This window comes from Ranitomeya imitator, chromosome 4, assembly GCF_032444005.1.
Source record: "Ranitomeya imitator isolate aRanImi1 chromosome 4, aRanImi1.pri, whole genome shotgun sequence".
NCBI classification, from domain to species: Eukaryota; Metazoa; Chordata; class Amphibia; order Anura; family Dendrobatidae; genus Ranitomeya; species Ranitomeya imitator.
This window is the reverse complement of record NC_091285.1, coordinates 190,891,895-190,912,550: the sequence shown is the minus strand read 5'-3', so window position 1 is coordinate 190,912,550 and position 20,656 is coordinate 190,891,895.

Genomic DNA, 20,656 nt, shown 5'->3' with positions numbered 1-20,656 from the left:
GCAAGGGTCTCAAGGGACAAAGTGTAGTGCTGAGACTTTAAGAACCAGGAACATGGGTTCCTCCGGCTCTGTGTACATTACTGACTTGCTCTGATACTTCTCATACAGGTCGCATACTGTGTGATGGAATGGGAATCCCCGATGTATGCAGTACCTAAAATAGATTTTAGTCCACTTTCTTAAAATAAAATATTCTTTAGTATTTGAACTGGTGAAATACATACACCATAGGTAGCAGGTACCAAGCTTGTTGTTCACATCTTTTTCTGTTTTACATATACAGGTATAGCAGTCACATATGATGGCACATCGCCTGTTATCAAAAATATTTCAGCCATACGGCATAGGTGACTTGAACACTACATTTCCATACTATATTTTTTCTGTCTGTCTGTCTGTCGCCCCCTTCTGCTCTATAACCCGTGCCCTAACCTGGTAGCCCAGTCTTTGTTCCGATGCTTACACAGCTCTGGAAAAAATTAAGAGACCACTGCAAAATTTTCAGTTTGTCTGATTTTTCTCTATATAGATATATTTTTTAATAAAGTGTAAATTTTTTTTATTCTATTAACTTATGACAACGTCTCTGAATTTCTAAGCAATACATTTTGTATTTTTTTTCTGACAAACAAAAATGGTCAAAATAAAAAAAACAGTGCTTTCAGACCTCAAATAATGCAATGAAAACAAGTTCGGATTCATTTAGAAAAAACAATACTAATGTTTTAACGCATTTAGAGTTCAGAAATCAATATTTTGTGGAATAACCATGATTTTTTATCACAGCTTTAATGCGTCTTGGCATGCTTTCCACCAGTCTTTCACATTGCTTCTGGCGCAAAAATGTAAGCAGTTCTTCTTTGTTTGATGGCTTGTGACTAGGGTTGAGCAAAACGGGTTGGCCAGATTCAGAAGTCGCCGACTTTTGGCAAAGTCGGGTTTCATGAAACCCGACCCGATCCCTGTGTGGGGTCGGCCATGAGGTCGGTGATCTTCTGATCTGGAATCGGAATTCCGATACCGAGTTCCGATATGTTTAAGATATCGGGAATCGGTATCGGAATTCATATTTAAGTGTAAAATAAAGAATAAAAATAAAAAAATATTGATATACTCACCCTCGAACACGCCCTGGTTCTCACCGGCAGCCTTTCTTCCTAAGAATGAGCGCCTGAAGGGCCTTCGATGACGTCACGGCTTGTGATTGGTCGCGTGAGCGGTCACATGGGCGTCACGCGACCAATCACAAGCCGCAACGTCATCTAAGGTCCTTCAGGCGCTAATGCTTAGGAAGGAAGCGTCCGAGGGCGCGTCCGAGGGTGAGTATATTCCTAATAGGTATATACTCACCCTCGGACGCTCCCTGGTTCTAACCCGCAGCCTTCCTTCCTAAGAATCAGCGCCTGAAGGACCTTAGATGACGTCGCGGCTTGTGATTGGTCGCGTGACGCCCATGTGACCGCTCACGCGACCAATCACAAGCCGCGACGTCATCGAAGGTCCTTCAGGTGCTCATTCTTAGGAAGGAAGGCTGCCGGTGAGAACCAGGGCGCGTCCGAGGGTAAGTATATCAATATTTTTTATTTTGATTCTTTATTTTACACTTAAATATGGATCCCAGGGCCTGAAGGAGAGTTTCCTCTCCTTCAGACCCTGGGAACCATTAGAAACCCAATGCACTGCATTGGGTTTCTTGCTTCGGCCGACCCCGACCCCGACTTTTCTATAGGATCGGCCGATTTCACTCGACCCGACTTTTGAAAAAGTCGGGTTTCGTGAAACCCGACCCGATCCTATAAAAAGAAAAGTCACTCAACCCTACTTGTGACTGTCCATCATCCTTTTGATTACATTCCAGGGGTTTTCAATGGGGTTCAGGTCTGGAGATTGGGCTGCCCATGACAGGGTTTTGATGTGGTGGTCTCTTAATTTTTGCCAGAGCTGTACATTTCCTCTGCAGCTCCTCTCCTAGCTGCTTTGGTTCCCACAAACCACAACTATATTTTTTTGGCTTCGAGCCATTATTCCTATAGCTGGCTTCCTTCTGCTCACTTCCCAGTGTCAAAGATCCTCTGTCCATGTCTAGCGATACAGTCATGGCCAAAAGTATTGACACCCCTGCAATTCTGTCAGATAATACTCATTTTCTTCCTGAAAATGATTGCAAACACAAATTATTTGGTATTATTATCCTCATTTAATTTGTCTTAAATGAAAAAAAACACAAAAGAGAATGAAGCAAAAAGCAAAACATTCATCATTTCACACAAAACTCCAAATATGGGCCAGACAAAAGTATTGGCACCCTCAGCCTAATAATTGGTTGCACGACCTTTAGCCAACCATCAATGAGTTTCTTTCAATGCTCTGCTGGAATTTTAGACCATTCTTCTTTGGCAAACTGCTCCAGGTCCCTGATATTTGAAGGGTGCCTTCTCCAAACTGCCATTTTTAGATCTCTCCACAGGTGTTCCATAGGATTCAGGTCTGGACTCATTGCTGGCCACCTTAGAAGTCTCCAGTGCTTTCTCTCAAACTATTTTCTAGTGCTTTTTGAAGTGTGCTTTGGTTCATTGTCCTGCTGGAAGACCCATGACCTCTGAGGGAGACCCAGCTTTCTCACACTGGGCCCTACATTATGCTGCAAAATTTGTCGACAGTCTTCAGACTTCATAATGTCATGCACACGGTCAAGCAGTCCAGTGCCAGAGGCAGCAAAGAAACCCCAAAACATCATGGAATCTCCATCATGTTTGAGTGTAGGGACCATGTTCTTTTCTTTGAATGCCTCTTTTTTTTCCCTGTAAACTCTATGTTGATGCCTTTGCCCAAAAAGCTCTACTTTTGTCTCATCTGACCAGAGAACATTCTTCCAAAACATTTTAGGTTTTTTCAGGTAAGTTTTGGCAAACTCCAGCCTGGCTTTTTTATGTCTCGGTATAAGAAGTGGGGTCTTCCTGGGTCTCCTACCATACAGTCCCTTTTCATTTAGACGCCGACGGATAGTTTGGGTTGACACTGTTGTACCCTCGGACTGCAGGGCAGCTTGAACTTGTTTGGATGTTAGTCGAGGTTCTTTATCCAACATCTGCACAATCTTGCGTTGAAATCTCTTGTCAATTTTTCTATTCCGTCCACATCTAGGGAGGTTAGCCACAGTGCCATGGACTTTAAACTTCTTGATGACACTGCGCATGGTAGACACAGGAACATTCAGGTCTTTGGAGATGGACTTGTAGCCTTGAGATTGCTCATGCTTCCTCACAATTTGGTTTCTCAAGTCCTCAGACAGTTCTTTGGTCTTCTTTCTTTTCTCCATGCTCAATGTGGTACACACAAGGACACAGGACAGAGGTTGAGTCAACTTTAATCCATGTCAACTGGCTGCAAGTGTGATTTAGTTATTGCCAACACCTGTTAGGTGCCACAGGTAAGTTACAGGTGCTGTTAATTACACAAATTAGAGAAGCATCACATGATTTTTTGAACAGTGCCAATACTTTTGTCCACCCCCTATTTTATGTTTGGTGTGGAATTATATCCAATTTGGCTTTAGGACAATTCTTTTTGTGTTTTTTTCATTTAAGACAAATTAAATAAAGATAATAATACCAAATAATTTGTGTTTGCAATCATTTTCAGGAAGAAAATGAGTATTATCTGACAGAATTGCCGGGGTGTCAATACTTTTGGCCATGACTGTATATGTCAATTATTCTCCAGTTACTTTTTAGCTTGCTAGCTCAACAATCTTCCTATTACACACACATGTTTCATGTCCTTCTTCTTCCGGAAGTACTCACTAACTTCTCAATAGTAAATCACTCCTTCTACTTGTTAAAACTCCTCCAATCAGTAGGGCTGGCTAATTACTAACTTTTCTGTGCCCTGCAGCTACATTATACCTTCTCTTTTCCAGCATAAATTATTTAATAATACTTTTGCAGAGCATGAGGCCATGGTCCCATATTCAGTATTCGGTGAGTATTTAACTGCAGTTTTGGTAAGCCAAAATCAGGAGTGGAACAGTCAGAGAAATAGTATCATAGAAACATGTACGCTACATCTGCATTTTTATCCACTCTTGGTTTTGGCTTACAAACATCAAATACTCAATGTGTGCACATGGTCTAACAATATCATGAACAATTGCATAAAACATAACAAATTTAAAATTTAGCAATATAACACTTTACAATCGTCATAATGTCTTTGGGGGGGGTTTATTCTGCCATACTTTCATAAGATTCTAGCCTAATGCTTTGAAATTAAAAGGATCCTTCACCTATTGTTTTTTTTGTCTTCGGTTCCCACATGGACCATGGCAACTTGATCATTACCAACCCCCAAATTCATGTGCTGAAAACAGTTTTACACGACTTGCACCACCTTTATTATGGTTTAAACACTTTTGTATGACTCACAGGACAAAGGATCTTCACGTGATGGGACATGGTCATTACTTAAAAGGCAACACTACATGTAAAAATTGCAAAAAAAATTTGAGCAAATTATTGCTGCAAAAAAGCCAAGTGTTAAGTTGTGTGAACTTAGATTGGAAAATTTTAAGATGCACCATATTTGGCACATTTTTAGACAATATAAAAACATCCCAATTCTCAATCTTTATAGTTTGTCTGTGAATGTGTGGATAGTTTGAAAGGCTGGTTTACAAAAGTTAAATTACCATATATAGTCAAGCATAAGCCCAGATTTTCAGCCCATTTTATTAAAGAGCCCCTCTCGGCTTATACTCGAGTCGTTGTCCCAGCGGGTCGGCGAGGTAGAGGGAGCGTCAGAAGTGGCGGCTGTCACATCATGCTCACCCCCTCCTGGCATGGTCTCTGCACTTCCCTGCTTCTCAGATGGCCTCCGGCGCCGACAGGTCTTCCTGTGTTCAGTGGTCACGTGGTACCGCTCAATAAAGTAATGAATATTACTATAAGATGGAAACTCCCTTGACTTGGTCTTCTCCCGGCTTTGCTCAGTGGATGATTTCACAAACTCCCCTCTCCCGCTCTGTGACCACAACCTTCTTTCATTCTCTATCAAGAACTGCCATCCCGCTCAGGTCACCCCCACTTTCCACACTTATAGAAACATACAGGCCATTAACACCCAGAAACTTATGAAGAACTTGCAGTCCTCATTGGCCCCAATCTTCTCCATCTCATGTCCTGATTCTGCTCTGAAGCATTACAATGAAACCCTGCAAAGTGCCCTGGATGAAGTTGCACCTCCTATACATAAAGCAACTCAGCACAGACGGCGACAACCGTGGCACACGCTGCAAACACGTTTCCTGCAGCGGTGCTCCAGGTGCGCCGAACGTCTGTGGAGACAATCTAATCTACCCGAAGATTTCATCCATTATAAGTTCATGCTAAAAACATACAACTCTGCCCTTCACCTCTCCAAACAAACCTATTTCAACACCCTCATCACCTCACTGTCAAATAACCCTAAACATCTCTTTGACACTTTCCAGTCCCTACTCAACCCAAGAGTGCAGGCCCCAACCACGGATCTCCGCGCTGACGATCTGGCCAATTACTTCAAAGAAAAAATTGACCACATTCGACAGGAAATCATCTCCCAATCTCTTCATACCATGCACTGTCCTCCCTCCCTGTTATGACCTGGTGGTTAGGACAATAATGGACCTGGTGGTTAAGAGCACACGGAATGACCTGATAGTTACTAATAATACAGGACAAGCTCTGAGATGTGGGAACTCTGCTGACCGCAATCCCTAATCCTATCACACACACTAGAAATAGCCGTGGATTGCTCCTAACGCTCCCTATGCAACTCGTCACAGCCTAAGGAACTAGCTAGCCCTAGAGATAGAAAAATAAAGCCTACCTTGCCTCAGAGAAATTCCCCAAAGGAAAAGGCAGCCTCCCACATATAATGACTGTGAGTAAAGATGGAAATTACAAACACAGAGATGAAATAGATTTAGCAAAGTGAGGCCCGACTTACTGAACAGACAGAGGATAGGAAAGGTAACTTTGCGGTCAGCACAAAAACTACAAAAAGACCACGCAGAGGGCGCAAAAAGACCCTCCGCACCGACTCACGGTGCGGAGGCGCTCCCTCTGCGTCCCAGAGCTTCCAGCAAGCAAGATAAAATCAAAATAGCAAGCTGGACAGAAAAATGGCAAACCAGAGAAAAACAAGCAGGAACTTAGCTTCTGCTGGGAAGACAGGTCACAGGAACGATCCAGGAATGAACTAGACCAATACTGGAACATTGACAGGTGGCATGGAGCAATGATCTAAGTGGAGTTAAATAGAGCAGCCAGCTAACGAATTAACCTCGTCACCTGTGGAAGGAAACTCAGAAGCAGCAGCTCCACTCACAACCACCAGAGGAAGCCCATGGACAGAACCAGCTGAAGTACCATTCATGACCACAGGAGGGAGCTTGCCAACAGAATTCACAACAACACCCCCCCCCTTGAGGAGGGGTCACCGAACCCTCACCAGAGCCCCCAGGCCGACCAGGACGAGCCAAATGAAAGGCACGAACCAGATCGGCAGCATGAACATCGGAGGCAAAGACCCAGGAATTATCTTCCTGACCATAACCCTTCCACTTGACCAGGTACTGGAGTTTCCGTCTCGAAATACGAGAATCCAAAATCTTCTCCACCACATACTCCAACTCCCCCTCAACCAACACCGGGGCAGGAGGATCAACGGATGGAACCACAGGCGCCACGTATCTCCGCAACAATGACCTATGGAATACATTATGGATGGCAAAAGAAGCTGGAAGTGTCAAACGAAACGACACAGGATTGAGAACCTCAGAAATCTTATACGGACCAATGAAACGAGGCTTAAACTTAGGAGAGGAAACCTTCATAGGAACATAACGAGACGACAACCAAACCAAATCCCCAACACGAAGTCGGGTACCCACACAGCGCCGGCGATTAGCGAAACGTTGAGCCTTCTCCTGGGACAATGTCAAATTGTCCACCACATGAGTCCAAATCTGCTGCAACCTATCCACCACAGTATCTACACCAGGACAGTCCGAAGACTCAACCTGCCCTGAAGAGAAACGAGGATGGAAACCAGAATTGCAGAAAAACGGCAAAACCAAAGTAGCCGAGCTGGCCCGATTATTAAGGGCGAACTCAGCCCAAGGCAAAAAGGACACCCAATCATCCTGATCAGCAGAAACAAAGCATCTCAGATATGTTTCCAAAGTCTGATTAGTTCGTTCGGTTTGACCATTTGTCTGAGGATGGAAAGCCGAGGAAAAAGACAAATCAATGCCCATCCTAGCACAAAAGGCTCGCCAAAACCTCGAAACAAACTGAGAACCTCTGTCCGAAATGATGTTCTCCGGAATGCCATGTAAACGAACCACATGCTGGAAAAATAATGGCACCAAATCAGAGGAGGAAGGCAATTTAGACAAGGGTACCAAATGGACCATCTTAGAGAAGCGATCACAAACCACCCAAATGACCGACATCTTTTGAGAGACAGGGAGATCCGAAATAAAATCCATAGAGATATGCGTCCAGGGCCTCTTCGGGACCGGCAAGGGCAAAAGCAACCAACTGGCACGAGTACAGCAGGGCTTAGCCTGAGCACAAGTCCCACAGGACTGCACAAAAGAGCGCACCTCCCGCGACAAAGACGGCCACCAAAAGGATCTAGCCACCAAATCTCTGGTACCAAAGATTCCAGGATGACCAGCCAACAACGAACAATGAACCTCAGAGATAACTCTTCTAGTCCATTTATCAGGGACAAACAGTTTCTCCGCTGGGCAACGGTCAGGTCTATCCGCCTGAAATTTTTGCAGCACCCGCCGCAAATCAGGGGAGATGGCAGACAAACTTACCCCCTCTTTGAGAATACCCGCCGGCTCAGGAACACCCGGAGAGTCGGGCACAAAACTCCTTGACAGGGCATCAGCCTTCACATTCTTAGAGCCTGGAAGGTACGAAACCACAAAATCAAAACGGGAGAAAAATAGCAACCAACGAGCCTGTCTAGGATTCAACCGTTTGGCAGACTCGAGATAAGTCAAATTCTTGTGATCCATCCAGACCACCACGCGATGCTTGGCTCCTTCAAGCCAATGACGCCACTCCTCGAATGCCCACTTCATGGCCAACAACTCTCGATTGCCAACATCATAATTGCGCTACTTTCTAGAAAAGAAGGCACATGGTTTCATCACTGAGCCATCAGAACTTCTTTGCGACAAAACAGCCCCTGCTCCAATCTCAGAAGCATCAACCTCGACCTGAAACGGAAGCGAAACATCTGGCTGGCACAACACAGGGGCAGAAGAGAAACAACGCTTCAACTCCTGAAAAGCTTCCACAGCCGCAGAAGACCAATTGACCACATCAGCACCCTTCTTGGTCAAATCAGTCAACGGTTTAGCAACACTAGAAAAATTACTGATGAAGCGGCGATAAAAATTAGCAAAGCCCAGGAACTTTTGCAGACTCTTCACAGATGTCGGCTGAGTCCAATCATAAATGGCCTGGACTTTAACCGGGTCCATCTCGATAGTAGAAGGGGAAAAAATGAACCCCAAAAATGAAACCTTCTGAACTCCAAAGAGACACTTTGACCCCTTCACAAACAAAGAATTCGCACGAAGGACCTGGAACACCATTCTGACCTGCTTCACGTGAGACTCCCAATCATCCGAGAAGACCAAAATATCATCCAAATATACAATCAGGAATTTATCCAGGTACTCTCGGAAGATGTCATGCATAAAGGACTGAAATACAGATGGAGCATTGGAAAGCCCGAATGTCATAACCAGGTACTCAAAATGGCCCTGGGGCGTATTAAATGCTGTTTTCCATTCATCGCCCTGTTTAATACGCACAAGATTATACGCACCACGAAGATCTATCTTGGTGAACCAACTAGCCCCCTTAATCCGAGCAAATAAATCCGACAGCAGCGGCAAAGGGTACTGAAATTTGACTGTGATCTTATTAAGAAGGCGGTAATCAATACAAGGTCTCAAAGAACCATCCTTCTTGGCCACAAAAAAGAACACTGCTCCCAATGGTGACGACGACGGGCGAATATGACCCTTCTCCAAGGATTCCTTTACATAGCTCCGCATAGCGGCGTGCTCTGGCACAGATAAATTGAACAGTCGGCCCTTAGGAAACTTACTACCAGGAATCAAATTGATAGCACAATCACAATCCCTATGAGGAGGTAGGGCACTGGATTTGGGCTCATCAAATACATCCCGGTAATCCGACAAAAACTCCGGAACTTCAGAAGGGGTGGATGACGAAATAGACAAAAATGGAACATCACCATGTACCCCCTGACAACCCCAGCTGGACACAGACATAGATTTCCAATCCAATACTGGATTATGGACCTGTAGCCATGGCAACCCCAAAACGACCACATCATGCAGATTATGCAACACCAAAAAGCGAATATCCTCCTGATGTGCAGGAGCCATGCACATGGTCAATTGGGTCCAGTGTGACGGGGTGTACGGCAGAGCAAGAAGGGACAACAGGCCGAGGGATGATTCCACAGATTTATTCTCAAGAACGCTGGAGCAACACATGCAGGTAGATCTACAGAGTCCACAATTAGTCCAGTGGAACAGGTTCGGGGGCACCTCCCGATAATCCTTGTGCCAGGTAACAAAGCAATAGTCCACAATTAGTCCAAGGGAACAGGTTCGGGGGCACCTCCCAATAATCCTTGTGCCAGGTAACAAAGCAATAGTCCACAATTAGTCCAATGGAACAGGTTCGGGGGCACCTCCCGATAATCCTTGTGCCAGGTAGCAAAGCAATAGTCCACAATTAGTCTAAGGGATCCCAAAACAATCTCACGAACGACGAGATATTTCCTCAGCTCAAGTCTCGCCCCGTTCGCTTCCACAGTCCCAGATGGACATGGGGTCTTGCCTCAGCTAAGAATCCCCACTCCTTCTCCTTCAAGGATCAACTCACATCTGATCTCAAAATAAGAATGGATTGTCTGAGCTCCTGGGATCCGCCCATGAAGGGGGGTTAGGGGTCACACCTTCTATTCAATGGTTGGGTCCAGCAGAAGATTCTAGACTGGTTGGCTCCACTTAGTCTATTTATTATGTGCATTTGACTAGCCACCTGCTGTGAGGAAGAATGGCTATTCCTTCCCTAGTGGTGTGGACAAAGCTTAATTACATTATAGCTCAGGGCTGCAAGTATTGGGGGAAGGAGACAGGTTAGTTACATGCACCCCATGACATTGCAAAATGTACAGTAAATACAACGAAAGAGAAGTCACATCATGACATATTATACAAAATACAGGACAGGGAAAAAAGTACAGATCATGACAATCCCTTCCCCTCCCAATTTGTGTATGTACCAGGGACCTCTACAGGTCGCTGGTTAAGTACACACAGGCAGAGCGTAACTTACATGTGGCTTCATGCAGCCACGAATTGGCATCGCAGCTCTCCCACATCATTGCCCAGGAGAATATCCGCAGGCAGACCACCCATCACCCCAACCACACATCGCCTGACCCCAAAACCAAAGTTCAGATCCACAGTGGCTGTGGGAATAGTCCTCCATTGTCCACCAGCCAGTTCAATGACAATCCCAGGTCCTTGATGGATTGCCTCAGGCCGAACCACTCGGGGATCAGCCAGTGTGAGGAAAGCCCCTGAGTCACAAAATCCAATAAGTCTCTGTCCATCCAGCACGACCTCCTGCAAGTGCTTACCTCGATGAGCAGAAGTCGTCATAGCTGCAGGTCGCACACCATAAACTCCTAGTGGTGCAACATGGGTCGGTGAGGCACTAGGCCAGTCCTCACGTAGTGGTGACACGTCGTCCTCCATGGCACTTGGCTGTACATAATTAATAATACGACTGGGTACAGGATTAATCCTCATTTGAACAGCTGGGCAGGAGGCTTGCAGATGCCCCGGCTGTTCACATCGATAGCATCTGTGCTGGGTCTCACTCCATCCAAGGCGTCCTCTTGGGCGAGGGTTAAGGGAACCTGGAGGCCGGCTCCCACCTGAAGGTGCTATAGGGGTTTGAGGACGACTTCTCCATGAGCTGGCTGGGCATGAGGCCTGCAGATGCCCACAACCATAACACCTGCGCTCTGCTACTTCCTCTCCTCGTCGTATTCCAGAAAATGCAGTAGAAGCAACTGGAGGCACTTTTGCACGGGTATCAGCATGAGGTGGTGGCTTAGAGGAATGGGGAACAATGGGGACAGAAGAACTGGGGGCAACCGGTGTTGTGGAGCTGGTAGGCCTCTCTCCATCCTCAAACAGAACCCTCCACTGAGGCTTAATGGTGAGAGCCTCATCAGCGAGAGATGCAGCTTCCTCCACAGTGGCTGGTCTCCTCTCACGCACCCATTCCTGGATCTCAGCAGGGCACTTGAAGTAAAACTGCTCTTTTAGGATAACCTGGAGGAAGGTCTCCCAGGTTAAGGCCTCCTCTGCCTCCAGCCAGCGATGACATATTTGTTTGAGTCTGTGGGCATACATCTTGAAAGACACTTCCTCATCACAGGCTAAAGTACGGAACTGAGTCCTGTAAGTGTCTGGGGTAACAGCATAATGTTCTAGAATAGTCCGTTTAATCTCCGCATACTCACAGTTCCCCTGAGGGTCCATAGCTCTATAGGCTGCGGCAGCTCCAACCTCTAAGAGCCCCACCAGATGTCGGACTCGCTCCCTTTCCGGGACTTCCATTAATCGACACTGATGCTCAAAGTCCTGGAAGAAGCCCTCAATGTCGCCTGCAGCCTCATTAAAGGGCTTGAAGTCTTTGCGGGACACTCTGGGGAGTTCCCTCATGGTGGGTGCTGGGGTTAGAGTCTGTCTGGAGCTTCTAGCTGCTTCCAAAGCGATCTGCCTCTCCAGCAATGCCATCTCCTGAGCTATGTGAATGGCCTCCCTCTCCTCGGCTCTGTGAATGGCCTCCCTCTCCTGAGCTCTGTGAATGGCCTCCCTCTTATCGTCCATGGTGGCCTCTTCTCCCAGCAATGCCAACTCCTCCTCGTACCACACAACCCACTGACTTTTTTGGGTATTTACCTCCGGCTGCAGTCTTTCCTCCATTTGCTGTGAGGGTCCTTCCTCAGCGTCATCTTGCAGGCGAACTCCTTCCAAAGCCTCAATAAGCTGCTCCTTGGAGAGTCCCTTAAAACGGACTCCTACTTCACTGGCCTTTGATTGTAGGCTCCCCAAAGTCCAGTTCTTGTACTCTGCGGTGTTGGTTCCCGATGTTGGGCCATTGTCCTCCATTCCTTCTGCTCTGATCCCACTGCTTGCCAACCAGTTTGTGACGGGATGTACGGCAGAACAAGAAGGGACAACAGGCCGAGGGATGATTCCACAGATTTATTCTCAAGAACGCTGGAGCAACACATGCAGGTAGATCTACAGAGTCCACAATTAGTCCAGTGGAACAGGTTCGGGGGCACCTCCCGATAATCCTTGTGCCAGGTAACAAAGCAATAGTCCACAATTAGTCCAAGGGAACAGGTTCGGGGGCACCTCCCGATAATCCTTGTGCCAGGTAACAAAGCAATAGTCCACAATTAGTCCAATGGAACAGGTTCGGGGGCACCTCCCGATAATCCTTGTGCCAGGTAAAAAAGCAATAGTCCACAATTAGTCCAAGGGATCCCAATACAATCTCACGAACGACGAGATATGTCCTCAGCTCAAGTCTCGCCCCGTTCGCTTCCGCAGTCCCAGATGGACATGGGGTCTTGCCTCAGCTAAGGATCCCCACTCCTTCTCCTTCAAGGATCAACTCACATCTGATCTCAAAATAAGAATGGATTGTCTGAGCTCCTGGGATCTGCCCATGAAGGGGGGTTAGGGGTCACACCTTCTATTCAATGGTTGGGTCCAGCAGAAGATTCTAGACTGGTTGGCTCCACTTAGTCTATTCATTATGTGCATTTGACTAGCCACCTGCTGTGAGGAAGAATGGCTATTCCTTCCCTAGTGGTGTGGACAAAGCTTAATTACATTATAGCTCAGGGCTGCAAGTATTGGGGGAAGGAGACAGGTTAGTTACATGCACCCCATGACATTGCAAAATGTACAGTAAATACAACGAAAGAGAAGTCGCATCACATCATGACATATTATACAAAATACAGGACAGGGAAAAAAGTACAGATCATGACATCCAGTACTGAGGCTTATTCTTGGCCAAAGGCGTAGCATCAATTCCTCTCAATGGAATAGGATACTGCAAGGGCTCCAAGAAAAAACCACAGCGCCTAGCAAACTCCAAGTCCATCAAATTCAGTGCAGCACCTGAATCCACAAATGCCATAACAGAATAGGATGACAAAGAGCAAATCAGAGTAACGGACAAAAGAAATTTCGACTGTACCGTACCAATGGTGGCAGACCTAGCGAAATGCTTAGTGCGCTTAGGACAATCGGAGATAGCATGAGTGGAACCACCACAGTAAAAACACAGCCCATTCCGACGTCTATGTTCTTGCCGTTCAGCTCTGGTCAAAGTCCTATCACATTGCATGGGCTCAGGTCTATGCTCAGATAATACCGCCAAATGGTGCACAGCTTTACGCTCTCGCAAGCGTCGATCGATCTGAATGGCCAAAGACATAGACTCATTCAGACCAGCAGGCATGGGAAATCCCACCATGACATCCTTAAGGGCTTCAGAGAGACCCTTTCTGAAAATTGCTGCCAGGGCACATTCATGCCACTGAGTGAGTACAGACCACTTCCTAAACTTCTGACAATATATCTCTACCTCATCCTGACCCTGACACAGAGCCAGCAAGATTTTCTCTGCCTGATCCACTGAATTTGGTTCATCATAAAGCAATCCAAGCACCAGGAAAAACGCATCAACATCACGCAATGCCGGATCTCCTGGCGCAAGGGAAAATGCCCAGTCTTGAGGGTCGCCACGTAACAAAGATATAATGATTTTCACTTGTTGAACAGGGTCACCTGAGGAGCGAGGTTTCAATGCAAGAAATAATTTACAATTGTTTTTGAAATTCAGAAACTTAGATCTATCCCCAAAAAACAAATCAGGAATTGGAATCCTAGGCTCTAACATCGGATTCTGAACCACAAAATCTTGAATGTTTTGTACCCTTGCAGTGAGATCATTCATACAAGAGAACAGACCTTGAATGTCCATATCTACACCTGTATCCTGAACCACCCAGAGGTAAAGGGGAAAAGAGAGACAAAACACACTGCAAAGAAAAAAAAATGGTCTCAGAACTTCTCTTATCCCTCTATTGAGATGCATTAGTACTTTGGACCACCTGTACTGTTATGACCTGGTGGTTAGGACAATAATGGACCTGGTGGTTAAGAGCACACGGAATGACCTGATAGTTACTAATAATACAGGACAAGCTCTGAGACGTGGGAACTCTGCTGACCGCAATCCCTAATCCTATCACACACACTAGAAATAGCCGTGGATTGCTCCTAACGCTCCCTATGCAACTCGTCACAGCCTAAGGAACTAGCTAGCCCTAGAGATAGAAAAATAAAGCCTACCTTGCCTCAGAGAAATTCCCCAAAGGAAAAGGCAGCCCCCCACATATAATGACTGTGAGTAAAGATGGAAATTACAAACACAGAGATGAAATAGATTTAGCAAAGTGAGGCCCGACTTACTGAACAGACAGAGGATAGGAAAGGTAACTTTGCGGTCAGCACAAAAACTACAAAAAGATCACGCAGAGGGCGCAAAAAGACCCTCCGCACCGACTCACGGTGCGGAGGCGCTCCCTCTGCGTCCCAGAGCTTCCAGCAAGCAAGACAAAATCAAAATAGCAAGCTGGACAGAAAAATGGCAAACCAGAGAAAAACAAGCAGGAACTTAGCTTCTGCTGGGAAGACAGGTCACAGGAACGATCAAGGAACGAACTAGACCAATACTGGAACATTGACAGGTGGCATGGAGCAATGATCTAAGTGGAGTTAAATAGAGCAGCCAGCTAACGAATTAACCTCGTCACCTGTGGAAGGAAACTCAGAAGCAGCAGCTCCACTCACAACCACCAGAGGAAGCCCATGGACAGAACCAGCCGAAGTACCATTCATGACCACAGGCGGGAGCTTGCCAACAGAATTCACAACACCTCCCCCACTGCATCTAGTTCACTCTCTGACTTTGAACCAGTTACAGAAGAAGAAGTAAGCAGGCTCCTTGCATCTTCTCGCCCGACCACGTGCACCAGTGAACCCATTCCGTCACATCTCCTCCAGTCCCTTTCCTCGGCTGTCACCTCTCACCTAACAAAACTATTCAACCTTTCCCTCACTTCCGGTATTTTTCCCTCCTCATTTAAGCATGTCATCATACATCCATTACTTAAAAAACCATCCCTCGATCAAAACTGTGCCGCTAATTATAGACCTGTCTCTAATCTTCCCTTCATCTCTAAACTCCTCGAACGCCTGGTTCACTCCCGTCTTACCCGATATCTCTCAGATAACTCTCTTCTCGACCCTTTTCAATCTGGCTTCCGCTCTTTACACTCTACTGAAACTGCCCTCACTAAAGTCTCTAATGACCTACTAACAGCTAAATCTAATGGTCACTACTCCATGCTAATTCTCTTGGATCTCTCTGCAGCATTCGATACTGTGGATCATCAGCTCCTCCTCACTATGCTCCTCTCCATCGGCCTCAAAGACACCGTTCTCTCTTGGTTCTCCTCCAATCTCTCTGACCGATCCTTCACTGTATGTTTTGCTGGTTCCTCCTCCTCTCACCTTCCCCTTACTGTTGGGGTTCCTCAAGGATCAGTCCTAGGCCCCCTCCTCTTCTCATTGTATACTGCCCCTATTGGACAAACAATCAGTAGATTTGGTTTCCAGTACCATCTCTATGCTGACGACACCCAATTATACACTTCTTCTCCTGATATCACACCGACCTTTTTAGAAAACACCAGTGATTGTCTTACCGCTGTCTCTAACATCATGTCCTCCCTCTATCTAAAACTGAACCTGTCAAAAACTGAACTCCTCGTGTTTTCTCCCTCTATTAACCTACCTTTGCCTGAAATTGCAATCTCCGTGTGCGGTTCCACCATTACTCCAAAGCAACATGCCCGCTGCCTTGGGGTCATCCTTGATTCCAAGCTTTCATTCACCCCCCACATCCGATCACTGGCTCGCTCTTCTTATCTGCACTTCAAAAACATTTCTAGAATTCGCCCTTTTCTTACTTTCGACTCTGCAAAAACTCTTACTGTCTCACTTATTCATTCTCGTCTGGACTATTGTAACTCTCTACTAATCGGCCTCCCTCTTACCAAACTCTCCCCACTCCAATCTGTCCTGAATGCTGCAGCCAGGATCATATTCCTCACCAACCATTACACCGATGCCTCTACCTTGTGCCAGTCATTACACTGGGTACCCATCCACTCAAGAATCCAGTACAAAACTACTACCCTCATCCACAAAGCACTCCATGGCTCAGCACCACCCTACATCTCTTCTCTGGTCTCATTCTACCACCCTACCCGTGCCCTCCGCTCCACTAATGACCTGAGGTTAGCATCCTCAATAATCCGAACCTCCCACTCCCGTTTCCAATACTTTACACGTGCTGCGCCGATTCTTTGGAATGCACTACCTAGGTTAATACGACTAATCCCCAATCCCCACAGTTTTAAGCGTGCCCTAAAAACTCTAAAATGCCTCAATGCATTAACCTAACTATCCCTGTGTGGCCTATAACAAAAAAAAAACACATCAGGTTCCTCGCATCATGTTCTCATACACACTCATAGATTAGCGAAATTAGGATTATTTAGTCTAGAAAAAAGACGACTGAGGGGCGATCTAATAACCATGTATAAGTATATAAGGGGACAATACAAATATCTCGCTGAGGATCTATTTATACCAAGGAAGGTGACGGGCACAAGGGGGCATTCTTTGCGTCTGGAGGAGAGAAGGTTTTTTCACCAACATTGAAGAGGATTCTTTACTGTTAGGGCAGTGAGAATCTGGAATTGCTTTCCTGAGGAGGTGGTGATGGCGAAATCAGTCGAGGGGTTCAAGAGAGGCCTGGATGTCTTCCTGGAGCAGAACAATATTGTATCATACAATTAGGTTCTGTAGAAGGACGTAGATCTGGGGATTTATTATGATGGAATATAGGCTGAACTGGATGGACAAATGTCTTTTTTTGGCCTTACTAACTATGTTACTATGTTACTATGTTATGCAGTTAATAGCCCTCTGTTTCTGTACTGTTAAATACTTAGGCAGTTAGCTGGTTCATGCAACTTTACATGAACACCCGAGCCTTACACTATGGCTGGTCCTAATAACTAAAGCAATTGTTACCATCCACCTCTCGTGTCTCCCCTTTTCCTCATAGTTTGTAAGCTTGCGAGCAGGGCCCTCATTCCTCCTGGTATCTGTTTTGAACCGTGATCTCTGTTATGCTGTAATGTCTATTGTCTGTACAAGTCCCCTCTATAAGTTGTAAAGCGCTGCGGAATATGTTGGCGCTATATAAATAAAAATTATTATTATTATTATGAATATGGACGTACCTCCACTCCCATAGGCGTGGCGTGCATATTCATTCCCACCCTAGGCTTATACTCGAGTCCCAGTTTTCCCAGTTTTCCCAGTTTTCCCAGTTTTTTGTAGCAAAATTAGGGGTCTCGGCTTATACTCGGGTCGGCTTATACTCGAGTATATATGGTAGATGTTAAAAAGTTGGGTGTTTTCTGCCAAAATCTGCACCACTCATGTGTCCAGGTTGTCTGAGGTATTACAGCTCAACGTCATTCAATTGAATGGTTTCAAGGGTATAGCTATAGACAAGGCAGAGGCACACATCACACCTTAGCTCAATTCCTGAGGCAGCCCACATATTAAATGTGTGGGGATTTATTTGCATCAAGACCCAGACATAACAAGAGACATTTGTTTTTCTATTGTTGTTCTAAGGATTAATGCACACATTTTTGTAAAGTTAAAGGGGTGGTTTTGCTTTAAACTTCCTACCGTTTACTCTGTCTAACTTCTTTATTTAGTTTTTGATACCACCTTCCATTTTGGTGACATTTCATTTGGGAATGATTTAAGTGCATGCTTGGATACTCAAATGACAGGTCATCAGGAGGCAGAGGCTACGATCATTGTCACACCCTCATTCTGGAATAAAGCATCGTCATTGACATATGTTTCAAGGGCTGAGCTAGGCCCTGCTGTACTTGAGCATACGTCAGTTGTCAATTTTGACGTATGATCAGTAGGAGCTCCTCAATGTGCAATATTCTTTTTAATGCATAGTGACAACGCGCTCCCTTTTCTTCCTCTGATGATAAGTGATGAGCTGACAAGAGATCACACTGTGAATGTGAATTGTAAGGAGAGAATCCAATGAGCAGCAAAAACACAGGCCAGTCCCTTCCCATAATCAGATGTCACTTTCAAGGGCAAGGCTTGCTTCTGCTTTTCCCCCTCACTGGTTAACTCCTTACAATTTATACTGAAAGTGCACTCTCCTGCTGGCTCATCACTTTTCTCCAGAGTCAGTGAGGGAGTGCACTGTCACTGTGCGTTGAGAAGAATATTGAACAATTAGAAGGGAGCTCCTACTGAGCATACAGTGGAATTGACAGTCGACACATGCTCAGTAGAGCGGAAACTATCCAAGTCCCTAGAACACAGGTCACTGATGACTTTTCATTTCAGGGTTGGGACAGAGGCTGCATCAGTGACCGAAGCCTCTGCCCTCTGATTATGTATCGAAGAAGTATCCCAGTATGCAATGGGGATTGTCAAATACAATGTCATCAAGCAGAGGTTGATAAAAAAAATGCAGTTATATAGAGTGTTGAGGGAATGATTGATGTAGAATAGCAAATTATATTGTGGTACCGCACACCCAGCTATATCCAGGAGACCATGAATATTCTTTGCAAATTGTCAGTGCTGGGCCCACTTCCAGAGGACACGATACTAGCCACCATGGATGTAGAGTCTCTCTATTCCAACATTCCTCATGAGGATGGAATAGCAGCATGTAAATATTTCCTTCAAAAGAACAACCTAGCCACAGAACCAACACTTCAATTTATCAGATTTGTGCTCCATCACAACTATTTTTCTTTTGGGAACAATTTATACCAAGAGTATATGGGCAGCGCCATGGGAAGCAAAATGTCTCCACTAGAGTTGAGCAACCTTGACCTTTTTAGAGTCGAGCCGGGTTTCGCGAAACCCGACTATCTCAAAAGTCGGGTCGAGTGAAATCGGCCGATTATGACGTAAAGTCGGGATCGACCGAAACACGAAACCCAATGCAAGTCAATGGGGCAGCATAGTCGGCAGTGAGTGGGGGCCAGGAAAACACCTAGAGTGCCCATTTTAATGTCAAAACCATCCATTCTTCTTAATGAAGCTTGTCAAGCGTAATTTACCTTATAATAATTAGAAGGCATTTGAAATTGGGGGTCATTTGGCTAAAGTTGTGGTGGGTAGGGCTGGTTCAAGTAATTAGTGGGCCCAGGAAATCTGGACCACGTCACGGCAGTGGAGCAGGGAGAGGTAATTATTTCAACTTTGCAAGTGCTGTGAACCTGAGCAAGCAGGGGGGGCCCACTCGCTGGCATTGGCACTGGCACAGGGCCCCTCAAAGTACAGCGGTGTGTTTGCACGGCGGGGGCGCCTCCCACCGGCAGCAACACTTTTGCGTACTATGAGAGGCCCTGTGCCAGTGACGTCGCCAGCTAGTATTCCTCCCCCCACCTGATGAAGGAACCTGCACTTTCATCTGCACCTTCCTCTTTGTCCCCGTGTAAGGTGGTATGGAATGCGGGAAGAGCAACCTGACTTTCAGCAGGGTCACAATGTTGTTGTGTAGCGTGCACGGGGAATGTTGCGTTATGGGTCAATGTACCAGCAGACTCATCTATCACTGGCTGGGCAATGGGCAGGATGAGGAGGAAACAGATATAGGCCCAAAGAATAAAGTTGGCTAAATGCAGTTCAAAATTGGTAACACAGGAATAACCAGGGGGCATTGCAGTGGAGGACAACTGGAATGAGAGGCTGACACAGAGAGTAGGCCCAAATCAGTAAGTAGTCGAAATGCAGTTCAAAATTGGCAACCGTAGTAAACAGGCGGCACAGCTTTGTTCAGTGGAGGAGAACAGCAAGGAGTGGCAGACACCGATAGTAGGCCCCAACCCAACTAGTAGGCCAAATGCAGTCTAACATTAACAACTACTTAACGAGCGCCTGAAAACGGAATTTCAGGACAGGAAACCAGGAGAACAGCAAGGAGCGGCAGACACTGTTAGTAGGCCCCAAACCAACTAGTACGCCAAATGCAGTTGTTCCATTTAACCACAATTTAACGAGAGCCTGAAGATAGAAGCTCAGGAAAGGCAACCTGGAGAACACCTTGGAGTGGAACACACCATCTCTCTCCACCCCATACCCATTTTGTAGGCCTAATGCAGTGTAGTTTTCTACAACTACTAAACGAGAGTCGGAAGACCGAAGCAATGGCAAGGAAACCTGGGGAACACCTTGGAGTGTAACACACCATCTCTCTCCACCCAATACCCATTTTGTAGGCCTAATGCAGTGTAGTTTTCT